This window comes from Clavelina lepadiformis, chromosome 1, assembly GCF_947623445.1.
Source record: "Clavelina lepadiformis chromosome 1, kaClaLepa1.1, whole genome shotgun sequence".
In the NCBI taxonomy this organism is placed as follows: Eukaryota; Metazoa; Chordata; class Ascidiacea; order Aplousobranchia; family Clavelinidae; genus Clavelina; species Clavelina lepadiformis.
Genome location: NC_135240.1, coordinates 18,043,223 through 18,058,341, shown reverse-complemented (window position 1 = coordinate 18,058,341; position 15,119 = coordinate 18,043,223).

Genomic DNA, 15,119 nt, shown 5'->3' with positions numbered 1-15,119 from the left:
GCCGTTCGGTCTCGCCAATGGTCCTGCTACTTTCCAACATCTCACGCGAATAGTATTGAACGGAATCGAGTGGAATGTAGCTCTAGCTTACCTTGACAACATCATAACTTATTCGAGATTGTTTTCTGAGCATCTTGAACGGTTGGAAAACGTTTTTTGCCGGCTCATTGACGCCGTGCTCAAGCTGAAGCCAAGCAAATTTTAACTTTTTCAGGGTAAGATTAAATTCTTGGGCCACGTTGCGTCTCTCAGGCCTTAGTGGAATGTGACCCAGAGAAAGTGAAGACTGTATCTGAAAGTCCAGAAAAGCGTGAGAGAAGCTAGATAATTCTTAGAGCTGACATCGTATTACCATAAGTTTATCAAAAATTATGCCCAGATCGCATCACCTTTACAAGCACTGACACAAAAGTCACGAAAATCATTTAGATGGGAAGAAAAGTGTAATTCCTTGTTTTCAACCTTGAGACAGTTGTTGTCTTCAGCACCAGTATTGATTTACCTGAAGTACTGGGAAAGATTTATTTTTGATGCAGATGCATCGAATTATACAGTTGGCTGTGTACTTTCACAAAATGTAGATGACAAGTAGCATCCCGTAGTGTATGGTAGTAGATCACTACGGAAGAGCGAGCGAAAGAAATTACTATACGACCCGGAACAAGTTACTAGCTGCAATCCATGTGGTAAAACCTTTCGGTTGTTATTTATCTAATAAACCATCTCTTTTGTTTAAGGTGGCTCTTGCAATCCAAGGAGACATACGTTCAAATCGCCAAATGGTTTGTCTTTGCTGTTCAATTCAATTTTACTTTGACTCATAGACGGGGCATGAAACACAGAAACGCAGATGCATTGAACATGCAGCAAGTAACACAAGAAGGAAAGATCAATTCATCATACGACTTCCCATTCAAAGTTAACGAATCTTTCGGAATCGATTAACACAAGCTCACAACGGCTGTTTCTATCATAGATCTGAAAGATGGTTTTGGTCAGAACAATGATTTTCTCAAGCAGTTACAACAGCGGGATAATAGACCAGCCACCACCAATAGATAAGAAAGTATGAAATCAGAGTAATGATTTACGACCAATGTTCCCTCTAAGCTGCGCGCGTGCGCAAATGCGCACTGCTGACACGGTCTACGCGCACAGAAAATCTGTGTTGCGCACAAGAAAATAAGCCAACCTGAATTAAAAATAGAATAAACGCATAATAATGGCCACAGTGCGCACGTGGCACGTCTGATGTTGCTCACAGTGGTCCAAGGGACCGCTCAGGGAGTTAGTGTGTTTGCTCAGACTCGTCAAAAATTAGAGGGAACATTGTTTACGACTGGGAAATATTGGAAGAGATCGAAGTTTGCGATGGCCTTCTTTTCCGGAAATGTGAAGACTGATTTGTAACGGTGAGAATACAGTGTTTATTTCATACTCACTTAAAATTGTAGCATTGTAAATGCTCCATGACAACAGGCATGGACGAACCTTACGTCAAGTTCAACAAAATTTTTACTGGCCAAAGTGGTAATCTGACGTTAATTTTTTATTTTCGATCTTATCCACCCTAAAATAATGCAAATATGCGAATGTATATAATCCACAGGTCACTTTAGGTCAAACGATCCCATGCACCAGTAACATCGGTCACTAAGATTTCATTGGCATTGTGTGCATAAAAAAAGCATCGAGAGCTGGAAGCTGGCAGTAAAGTTAAATTAAATACAAACATTTAAAAATAAGCAAGATTCATCTTAAAGCAAATCGTTTTCAAGACGATAAGAGGTTAATGGTTTGATCGCGCAAAACCAATGAAAAAATATTTCAACAAATTTTATTTTGCTCATCCCTACTTCACTCATAATTTGAAATACTATGCTGAGACAAGAAAAGCACACATTCTTTTGTCCATAACAGCACCCGACTACTTTTCAACTAAATAAAAAGCAACGAGATAAGCCATCGTCGTGTTATGATGTGATATCAACATGCTCCGTTACTTTGCTGTTGTTTTTTCTTAGCCAATTCAACATTCGATCTGTCACGCTCTTGTTAATGCTCTTGTCGCTCTTGTCAGTCTTATTCATGGAAGCTACTGTATATAAAAAAACTGGATTTGCTTAATGATAGCTGCGCTACGTACCGTATTACGTAGGCTATATTACGGATGACCTTGCCTCGACCATTGCCCGACGTGAGGGTAAGCGTCGAAACGCCAAACTTGCACAACCAATCAGCGTTGCTTAAGAATAACCAAAAATCAGACGTATTTCATCCGCACTAGCGTGTACAGTCTCACAGGTTGAAAAGTAGGGTACTACTTCACTGCTGAGGTCTGCGTACCGGAAATATACCCGATGTATAAAGTCAAACCTAATTTCGGGTTGAAATGGCGAAACCGAGTCGTCACTGCTGTGCCCAGTGTTTTTCAACGTTTTTGATTCTGTGCACAAAATGTTTGCACAAAATTCAAAGTTCGATTATTCCGTTATACTCATCACAGAGGCGATTTGTGAACTGGGTGATATAAGGCTTATGTCACTCAAAATTAACGATTTCTGATATTCGCAAAATTAATAAAGCAGATATAGTGGTCTAGTGTAAACTTTGAGATACGTATCTTACAAGTTTTGTTATTGCAATTCACTAACACTATTGGTTTATGAATGCCATTGGTGATATGGTATAATAATTAATCTTTATCCTCGGACTGAGGACATGTATTGCACGACTTAAACCTGGCGATGATCCTTCGTCGCTTATGCCCCATTTATCGAACTTGCCTTAGTGCAAATTCCGATTTTCACACATTTTTTATTTGTAGTATTGCTAAAATTTAGAACTGTAGACCCGCTCCACTGAACAAGAACAAGTATTTTTATTGTCTTGTCCAAGAACATTACAACGGTAGCCCCACTGGATAAAGGACAGGAAACAAGGGCTGCTTTATCGTGAGCCCAGTGCTCTTACCACTCGACTACCCTGTCGACGTTTGTATTATTTTCAAAGATGATCTTCCCTGCTGTAAGTTACAGATCCATTAGTCACAGTACAAAAAGGTTGAAAGCCAATGATCTACCTGAAACATTATGCAAGGTACACGATGAGGCAACATGGAACAAGACATAATTAGTAACTTATATAATTGGTGAGTAACCTACAATGCTCAAGTATATAGATAAAAGTGCTAGTAACTTGTCAGTTAACCAGACAAACATCTCAGATCTCAAATTATTTGTTTTCGATGGATGAAGTATGACTGTTTTGCTTACACCGGCAAATCACAGAAAAAGAAACCATCTGCAATATCTCCACTAGAGAAAGATTGTTGTTATCACTTTCGTCGTGTTAAGAATCAACTTAGCACGGTGCTTACGAAAACCAACAATTGTTTCGCCAAGTTGCATTTTCGTCTTCTTGCTGACATGAAAAATTCCTCTCAGGCGATGCCGCAAACCGCCTGTAAACTCTCAACCCACAACTACTTAGGCCGACGTTTTAACACCGGATACTTGTAAACGGGACTTTTGTATTGTTCATATCTTTTGTTTGTTAATAACTTACACAATACACTACTGCGCTCTGATTTTTCATTTATTGCGCTTTAAAGTTTTAGGGTTTGGGCGCATTGGCGTCCTTATTATGTTTGTTTCGTTTTTGTATGTTATCGCCATACTTCAACACATATACTTGGTATTTGCTAGAATACGCTTGGCATTCTACCAAACTTTATCTGCGAGAAAGTAGTGTTGCCCCACAAAAAGCCCGCAGGCCAAATTATTTATTTTCGCTGGATAGAAGTAGAAGAAATAGGTATAAGTAGAACTTTTACCATTGTATACTAAGAGCTAAAAAGAACATAAAGATAGGTTTTAGTATATTACCTTTAATCTTAACTTACTTCTATGTGACTTCCTGTTAGGGTCATTCCTATTTGAAAAGTTCTCGTTACATAAACTAATACCATTCTGTATCCACCAATAAGTTTGTAAAAACTTTTGAATTTTCACTTTCATTCTGACTCCACTCATTAGCCCCAAAGTTTTACTTATAATTGCAAACTTTGGTGATTTCTCTAAGATAAATATTTAAAGTTATAGTGTGGGAAGATTGAGAAAATTCAAATGTTTTTTTTAATGTTCACGTAGATATGACATCAGTAAACATCTTCAACAGCACTTTTCTGCTGTTTTGTTTTAGAAGAACAGGATTGTATTTCTTCAAAGCACACATAAAAAATTTGCACGTTACAGTAGCCTATATAAAATTATATGCCAGATTTCAGCTTTTGTTTATCAAAAAGCCCAGTCTGTAGTTTTCACAATGCTATAAAATTCGTTTTACAACATATGATGATTACAATACTTTTCTCATAAATATACAGTATGGTAAATTCAATTCTGCTTGCAAAAACCTTGTACACGTGTACAAAAACCTTGTACGGTTTTAGTTCCTCGTCTGCCTGTATAAAATTATCCTGTTGTTGCGGATTTTTAGCTAACTTTGTAAACACAACTAACACCAAACAGAAAAAAATGCAAGTTTTTTCAATTCTCATTTAATTTTTTACTAACGGCCTGTAACAAAAGATAGTAAAACAGCTTTTTCTTTGCAAAAGATGAATGAGTTCTATCGTGAAATACCTGTAGAAATCACAGTGGTATGTTTTAAAATGTTTATAATTATCATCCTTACCCCTCTGACTCATAACTATGTCCTTTTCTATAATGTACTTGTATTTGTTCATAAACCTATCGCCATCATAGAAAGTTTCATGAATAATAAATTCTTAAGGCAAAATCACTTTTCCTATGCCACGTTCAGAAAGAGTATCTGGATGAGTACAAATATACTACAGTCAAGTCAGTCTTTATTGTCGATATCATACGACACACAATATGATGCGAAAGCCATAAGCATACGCAGTTCAAATTGTGATGTAATCAAAGAAAGGCGTTACGAACTGCTGAATTTAGGAGAACTATTTTAGTGAGGCATTTCCATGCTTTGAACCCAAGAGACAGCTGTTACGCTTGTCATAATTTACACTAGTCTAAATAATGCTATATTCTGGGTTAATAAATCAGGTCTACCACCGTCCTGTGAAATCAGACACATAGGAAAGACCAGGGAAAAGAATCACAAATGTTTATTTTCGTGTTTCTTTGAGTATGGCTTTTCGTAGAAACTTGAATTCTTGTTATATAATTGCACCTGACTTAAAGTCTGTATTTGGTTTTATAAAGAGATATTTTAACGATTTTATTTAAAAAAAAGGTTTTTCCGTAAAAGTGGACAAAAATGGATTCACTGTAAACCTCTACCTATACACAGTGAATCAAGACTAGAGTCGTGTGTTAGATACCACTGTTATCAAAAAATGGGACATAACTTTGGTCTTGCTATTAAGCAGTAAACTGTTTATTAATTTGGAGGCGTTATTGTTACGACTTCATTTACAACACAAAAAGCACATTGCATTGTATTGATTATATCTAATATAAAAACAACTAACAAAATGGGTTCTAGGTCGATTCAACCCACGGATGATTCAACCCCGAACGATTCAACTCAGGACCATTCAACCTAAGATGATTCAACCCACGGACGATTCAACTCGTGGACGATTCAACCTGTTCACAAAAACATCCACGCAGTTACGTATCAGGCGCGGATGCCGCCTTACCACTATACAAATCTTGTGTTGAAATGAAAACAAGTTTATGAATCGTGTTGTAATGAATAGGCCTGCTTAGCGAAAAATAAATAAAGCCTACACATTGATAAAAAGTCAAACCTTAGAAACAACTGTTTGTTGAAGAGAATGAAGACTGTCCGCAAAAAAGTTTAAAGCAGGAGATCGAACATTTTGAGAATAGTATAGGCCTAAGTCGCCTCTCTCCAGTCAATTTATTATTTTGAAAATAAACGAATAACTTTTCCTTTAGCAGAGAGAGGGATTCTGTGGGCTATAATTCTAATTACTTCGCTGTAGTTAGTTTGTTTTGTTTTACTATGATCAACTATGTAACTTCGGCAAAGTTTTTTAAAAGAAAGTATAGTTAAAAGCGGAAAAATTGCCTGAAAACAACTATAAAAACTAGCAGATAATATTTGTTGCAGTAAATGTAAAAAGTGAGCTGTTTATAAATTAAAGATCACAAAAACACTGTAAGCTATCTGACTGCTATTGCAATAACGATTGCTAAGGTAGTTTAATCGTATTTTTACGAATTGTATTTTATTTTACTATATACTGGGTTAACACGGTTCAGCTACCATCTTAATTTTACGAAATAATTAAGCGTAACAATATCAGTTCAATATGATCTGCAGTCGCTTTATTACGAAACATCAGTATTCGAAACAACAATCATCACAAAAATAAATTTTTAAAACTAAATTGATACGAGCACAAAAGAAAAAATCAGGAAGTCCGCCAAATAATCGTAAACAAAGAGATTGCTCTTAAATGGAAATTTTCCTTATGGAGGCCCTTCGCAGAAAAGTTGCCTAAAGACCTCGGCCCGTCGGCCGCAATAAGTTATAATACACCTATATCACTGACTACAAGTCCACACTGCCACAAGAATACTCTGTTCGTCAGTCAGTTCGCGGGTTGAATCGTCCGATCACCATAAAATGAAATAAACAATACATAAAATCAGAGAACTCCAGAAAATGAACAAAGGAGACGTTTAAAAGATGTTCATTTCAAATGTGTCCTATGAATTGTTTGTATTGTGGGATGGTGTTGGCTATATTGTTTATATTAAGGGGTTTGTTGACCCCCTTAATCCGATGGGCTGCAGCCCCCCCGGTTGCGGCTCCGTGAGAATGACTTAATTCTAGTGTTAAATAGAGTTCGTCTGTTTGCAATACGAAAATTAACCCCAGGAATTTTCTTATGTTTTATGCTATTTCTCAATTTCTATTTTGTTCACTCAGTTAGATGCTGCGCATGTTCAAACGTCGACTCGCGTGAAATCATTCATAGACCGTCATAGATCGGTACAGTTTTAACATTGTAACCACCTTTTTGATTCTAAACAAGCCCATTAATTGCAATTTTCTCGTTCATTCTTAAGATGGTAACATCAACTAACATATGTAATTTCGTCTCAAAACATAAAAATGTTGTCGTATTCGTAACATGATTTTTATCAATGCGATTCAATCTATTTTAAATTTTTCCGCATCAAAAGAAATGATGGTACTGGATAACTTTGAATCGGAATAAGAAAATTATATGTCAATCTATTTATTAATTAAGTAACTTGTAAATTTTCAACTCTTATTTCAGAAGTATTTTGGGTATTTACTGTAGAATGCTTTTACATATTTTAATACTATTTAATACGCGGTAATTAATCGCAATATTTTAGCATTAATAAAACCTCATGTAAGAAAAGATTTGGATTCGTGGAAATAGGCCTACTGATAAAAAGTTTGGGTATTTCTGCAAATTTGAATATACTGACTTTAAACTTAACAAAATAACTCTTGACGAGCAAAATAATTTGTCAAATTTTTGTAAAGAAAAGAAATCTGTTTTTGGTTTGCCCATGCATATAAAATTGCTTAATATATTTGCAACTATTCCATTGTATAATTAATGCATTAAATTGATATAAGGCTAATGTTCCAGGGAGGAAAAAGATGTTTTTGTGATAACATCCGAACGAAAGCAGTTCGAAACTTCTGGTATATTTAATCACGTAACGAGAGGTTGTTGGTTAAAATATTAAATCATTTTACGATTTTACCAAAGGGCCCTTGCCTCAATTAAAGCCATGGACGCCACCCTGTCTTAATTCGACCCTGACTAGCCTGAACTATAGGAGCCGGATGTAACTGACCGTTCGGCTTTATTTATCCACACTTTTAACTGTAAATTATTGTAAGCACAAACTTCAATAAATTTAAAGACACACCAAGAAGTAACCAAAAATGTATTGTTAGAAAAAGAAGTAAATCAAATAATGGAAGAAATTGGTAAATGGCTTCGTGTAGGTTCAGGGTAGATAAATTCATTCTGTTGAAGCTTATTAACTTAACATTGCTAAAAATAAACCTCTAGGAGTCTAGAGTAATCTTATATTGATTTACCAAAAAACTTAATAATTAATTTTAGGAAAGGTTGAGTAAATATTAAGACTGATAATGAGTATTTTAGATAGGGTCATTAGGCAAAAGTATTTGCTGATAATATGAAATGTAATCGTGATAAAATAAGTTATTACAAAAGTTTTGTTAACACATTGAATTATGATGGTATAACATTTTCAGATACAATCAAACTAATACGAAAAATTAAAAAACAAAATAACATCAGTATTAATGAAAATAAAGAGGCTTATCCTTTTGTATGTTTCTAAAAAAGTAGTTGAAAGAACCCTGATTTATTAAACATTATATTTGGATAAGAGACTTAAATAGATTCATGTTTAATCAAAGCAAGCATACAAACAGAAAACACTCCTGTAGATACTGCTTGCAATTTTTTAGCACTCAGGATATTCTTGAAGAATAAACACAAAATTGCATCGCTATTAACCAAAAGCAAGCTATACAAATACAGTATCTAAAAAAGGTAGTTGTGTTAAATTTGAAAACTTTCACAAACAATATGAAGTTCCATTTGTTATACATATACTGTTGTTGAAGCAATAACTAAAAAGATTACGCACTGTAACCCAGATAATAAAAAGTCTTATATTGAAAAATATCAAAAACACATTGATTGTGGATATGATTATAAACTAGTTTGTTGTTTTGATGACAAATTCAGTAACTATTTCAATTATACAGGGGTGACACGTCTATTTATAATTTTTTGAAAGCTATGTTGAAAGAAGTTAAATATTGTCAAAAAATAAAAGAGCATTTTAATCAACTTATGAATTTAACAGATGATGAAGAAGCGATAAATTGTCATATGTGTAATTGAAAATTCAAAGATACTGACGAAAAAGTTAGGAAACTGTTAATATCGCTACTCTCGTGATATTATCGATTGATCTAAGTCGATAAGACGTTGGGCAGAATGTCTTGATTTTACACAGCCATGAACATGAATGTAATACTCTACAATCGAGTCACAAACTCACAATGCATAACCCAGAAAGCACATGGCGATAGCATGGCCAACATAGAAATCTTATTAAGTACTTTATACCTATCAACAGTAGGCCTACCATACGTCCTCTTTTAGGAGGATTTGTCCTCTTTTCTCAAGAAAAGTAAATGGTCCCCCGAGGACGCTCAAAAATGCCCAAATGTCCTCTTTTTTCGCATTTCGAGTTAGTTGCTTATACTTTCAACAGGACTTTTAGGCGAGACGTTGTATTTATTTCCAAAAAATTAGGCCTACTGTAGCCATGAAACATGCTGAATTGCTGTTTGAAAAAAGGTTTTCCAACAAATTGCCCTACCAGCCCTACTTTCTTGATCTTGTTAAAAATCGTGCAATTTTACTTTAGCATTATGGCCCATAATGCAAATGTTGAACGCATTTTTTCTTTGATGCAGCCACAATGGTGCAAAGAAAAAGACAGTCTATAATAGTTAGATCAGTTTCGAGCATCTTGACGGTTGTATATAATTTCAATGAATTTTAGTGTAAACTATTTCACGATCTCGTTAAAAGTGATCATTCCTTATTGGCAAAAGTTAAGGGAACCGCAACGTTTTCATGGGCTGAATCCGAAAAATAAATTGATTTGTTGTTTTTTTGTCTGTTTTTGGAACTTTTGCCTGCAACTACCAAGGAAATGTATAAAACAGGGGTTTGCAAACTTGTTCAATGAAAGAGTCGCTTGCGGAAAACTATTAACACCAGCGAGCCGCAAAATCAGTAATGATTGTCAATTTGGTTATTGTATTATTAGTAGTCATTTTGGGATATTACTTTTCAGCTAGAAGACCCATAAAAAACATGTCAGCGAAGCGCACTTTGACCACCTTTGCCATTGAGTATAGAATCTACTGTATATCTGAAAACAATTTCGGATTCTATATCTATTGTTACGTCATAAACAAAATGCTGGCCTAAATAAAGAAAAAAACAGACAGAAACGTTCATAAACGGTACTCTTGGTAGCCTTTACAGTTTTTTTGGAATTTTGCGATTCGACTAGAAGAGCCACAAAAAACATGCTGGCGAGCCGCAGTTTGCCTACCCCTGGTATAAAACATCATCAAACTCAAACGTAACAATTCTACTTTCGTTTTACTTGCCGGCAAAAAAAATGTCCTCTTTTTGGGTGCTGAAAATATGGTAGGCCTATTCAACAGGAACTGTCATATTACAGGAAAATACAGAGGTGCAGCACATAACAAATGTAATTTGAATTTTAGATTGACTGACAAAAAAACCTCTTTATTTTTTCATAATTTAAGAGGTTATGATTAACATTTTATCATGCAAAAAATGCGAGAATTTGGGGGAGGATATCAATATAATTCCAAACAATAAGGAAAAATACATGGCTTTTTCTTAGGGAAAGGTTTGAAATTTATTGATAGCTTTCAGTTTTCAACTAGTTCATTAGAGAATTTAGTTGAAAATATAACAAAATACGATATGAAGTATATATCACAGGAAATTGGTGATAACAAAACATTAATGAAAAAGAAAAGGTGTTTATCCATATGGATAGTTTTAACAAATTTAATGAAGCAAATCTCCTACCAAACGAAGAATTTTTAAGAAAGTTAAATGAAGATACAGTATATCAGACGAAGATTATGAACAAGTCCAGAATGTATGGAAAACGTTTGATTTAAAATCTATGGGGAATATCATGACTTGTATGTTAAATCAGATCTGGTTATTAGCAGATGTATTTGAAAAAACTTATTATATTTCAATATTATGAATTAGACCCTTGTCATTATTTTGCAGCGCCTGGTTTATCATAGCATTCAATGCTTAACATGACTGAAGTCAATTTAGAATTTATGTCTGACATTGACCAATATTATTTAAAAAAAAAAGGTATGAGGGGTGGTGTTTCCTATATCGCTGAAAGATATGAAAGCCATTTTTTATATGCTAATACAAATATATGTTATATGCTAATGAAAATATTTCCAAAAGGATTATTATTAGAAGTTGATGTAGAATATGCTGAGGAATTACACGATGAACTTAATTATTATCCATTAGCTCAAGAGAAAATGGAAGTTCAAGATGATATACTTTCAGATTATTTTAAAGAAATAAAATCAAGATTTGGACTAAATGTTGGGGGGGAGTTAAAAAATTAGTAGGCCTACTTAACTGGAAACATAAAAATTATGTTCTTCAATACAAGGTCTAGGAATTATATCTTTCATTAGGTACAAAAAACAAAACACGCGTATTGGAATTTAATCAATAACACTGGGGAACAATTTTGAACAAAAAATTTGTTGACTTTGATTTTGCACTTGATTTAGGCTAATTCCGGTGTGCTGAATTCAAAAATGCCGCCAGTTTTCTTCTATCACGTCAAGTTTTTGCTCTACAGCATACATCCAAAATATGCAACTTTTCACGACTTTAGCTGTATTGTTTTTCCATTTATAATAGGAATGCACAGGCTAATCATATTGTAAGTTATATACAAGAAGAATCAACTGAATTATTAAGCAAAAAAGGCACAGGCATCGATTTAGGTCGATGCTTTTCCCCCATTTTTGGTTGGAGGATGCAATCATCCAACGAAACTAGATAAGAATGGTAAAATTGAAGTTAGTTGCTTTCCACTTTCAACCATGTATGTACTCGTACTTTCCAGGAAAACAGACAAGCAATAAAATAATATCTGTTCCTATCCTTGCAGAGTGATGAGTGGTGGTTCCAGGTTCATAACATTTCACACTATTGTGCAATTTTGCATCAGTAACTGTCAAATGCCTTTAAAAAAATGACGACTCGGTTACACCACACGTTTAAAAAGCTTGTCAACTGCGCTCAAAACACGTGTTGCCTCGCTTTGAAGTTGTAGTTTCATAAAAGCGTGGAATGTTTTTTGGAAAAGGAGCGAAGGTATCGTACTTTCGTTCGAGAGAAAGTGCGTTTTTACCATACTTTCGAAGTGACAGTAGCTTTGTGTATTGCCATAATATACAGGGTTTACTGGAGGAGTTGGAAATTCCGATCTACAACTCAATTGAATGGCGAATGTTCATTGACAGCTCAAAGAGGATCTTAAAGTGCGTCCTTCTCTATAATAGCAATTTATACGGTGCAGTACCAATTGCACATTCAGTTAGTCTTTGTGAAGAATACGGAAACATTGTGACGATTACGTCACGACTCACGAGTTGTTTTGAGATGTTTGGAATTTAATTTGGGATCTTGTAATTCAGTGTTTACTAGACTTGAGTTTTCCTTAATGACGTCAGATAATTTCCTCGCTTGAACTAGCTTGCCACATATATATACTGTTGTAATGTTTACGATCTCCCCTTTTTCCCTTTTACCGTCTCACGTGTTACTGAGCGCGATGTAACATTCAGCAAGCTTTGCCCGAAGGTGAAAGCCTTCGTGTCTGATAATAAATAAAAATGGGAACTTTATAAGTTAGTAATTTGTATAGACAGAATCAAGCAACTAACAGCATAGTCACGCAAATTTGAGAAATGAGAACTCATTCATCGAAGCAGAAGTAAAACAAGTCACCAACCATCAATCGTCCTCGCTCACATTCTAACAACAACCGCCAGCATTCGCGGTCTTTATGACAGATATGTTCCTTGTGTAATACTTCACACGAGTAGTGCACAAGCGAATTATTAAATGTCATAAATTGGTGCCCGAACAGTTCGAAATTGCTGAGTTAGTTGCATATTGAGCGAGAAAGAATGTTACCAGCTATTTATGAAGTTTTGATGACCAAGTTTCAACAGCAAGATCAGCCAACTACAAACGCTAGTCAACGAGGAAGTTTTCAGGATATTCCATCTACAATATCAGCAACGAGATTAATTCGGAAACAACAGAACTAATGACATTGATACCTGGTTGATGTGATGAAGTTTTGATCGCCTAACTAACGTGTTATACATCTCCAAGAGCGTGAGCGAACTATTGTATATATTTTTTACGCATCAAGAAACAAAGTCCATTGGACATCGCAACAAACTGCATCTTACTACCGCGAACAAGGCTTGCTACAGCCGCGGAACGACACACGCAGACGTGATCGCTCATTTTTTTACCTTCGACACGCAAGGGAAAGCGACACTTCTGTAAGCTTATGTCTCATGTTTTGTATTTCAAGTGAAATGGTGTATCGATATTTGTTATATTTACCGAGCTCTGTCATTGTACTGTACCAAATTCTTGTTTTAACAACTGTGATGAATATTATAATCAAAGACATAATTTTGTCGAGTAAAGGTTGCCTTCAATTTCATTTCAGGCAAGCTTTACTCTGGGTAGGAAGGCTATGTGACGATTACGTCACGACTCACGAGTTGTTTTGAGATGTTTGGAATTTAATTTGGGATCTTGTAATTCAGTGTTTACTAGACTTGAGTTTTCCTTAATGACGTCAGATAATTTCCTCGCTTGAACTAGCTTGCCACATATATATACTGTTGTAATGTTTACGATCTCCCCTTTTTCCCTTTTACCGTCTCACGTGTTACTGAGCGCGATGTAACATTCAGCAAGCTTTGCCCGAAGGTGAAAGCCTTCGTGTCTGATAATAAATAAAAATGGGAACTTTATAAGTTAGTAATTTGTATAGACAGAATCAAGCAACTAACAGCATAGTCACGCAAATTTGAGAAATGAGAACTCATTCATCGAAGCAGAAGTAAAACAAGTCACCAACCATCAATCGTCCTCGCTCACATTCTAACAACAACCGCCAGCATTCGCGGTCTTTATGACAGATATGTTCGTTGTGTAATACTTCACACGAGTAGTACACAAACGAACGAATTTACTTTGTCATAACATAAAACGAGTCATTGAATTGTTGCAATATCACAAGCACAATTGGATCATATGTGTTGACCTTAAAATGTTATGTTTTCTTCTTGGTCAGCAACACGGATACACAAAGTACCCCTGCTATTTGTGTATGTGGGACAGCAGAGCTCGAGATCAGCACTGGGTGGAGAGGAACTGGCCTCCGAGATCTGACCTTAAACCTGGTGATCCCAATATTCTACATGAAACACTTGTTGACAGAGAGAAAATTATTTTCCCACATCTGCATATAAAGCTCGGCCTAATGAGGCAATTCTTTAAAGCATTGACAACTGAAAGCAACTGTTTTAATTACCTCGTTTGGGCTTTTCTTGGCCTGTCATTACAAAAAATTAAAGCTGGTATATTTGATGGTCCACAAATTCGGCAACTTAACAAAGATGAACGTTTCAGTGGTTCAATGTCAGAATTGGAAGAAAATGCGTGGTTATCATATAAAAACCTTGTCAAGGGATTTCTCGGGAATGCACGGGCAGAGAATTATATCGAAATCGTTCTGAAGCCATTGGAAAGCTACAGAGAACTCGGCTGCAACATGAGCATCAAGATGCAGTTTTTGCATAGCCATTTTGCTAATTCCCCAGAAAACCTTGCTGCGGTTAGCGATAAGCAAGGAGAAAGATTCCACCAAGATCTGAAGGTGATGGAGGAAAGATATCAGGGAAGATGGGACTTACAAATGCTGGCTGACTATTGCTGGAGTATTAAGCGAGAATGCCCACAGCTTGAACATGCCAGGAAAAGCTACAAGCGTAAATTTTTGCCCTAAAACTCGCACTTTATTTGTCCTGCAGAAGCAATATGCGTTTTAAGGAACAGAATAGAGCTATACAAATGTTTATTTGAAAACCATTGAGTTACTTTCAGTTGCTTGTAGTTCTTAAAATGATTTATACAATGAACGCAAATGTCTTAAATGTTGTACTTTTTTGTGGGTTATGAGACAAAGCAGTGGGTGGCTAGTTCAAAAACTTGACGTGATAGAGAAAAACTGATGTCATTTTTGGAATCAGCGCCCAAAAGTTAGTCATAAACAATTGTTAGATCGAAGTCAACAAAAATTGTGTTCCCTTGTGTAATCGTGGTTAAAGAAATATATTGATTTCAATACACGAGAGAAAAGATG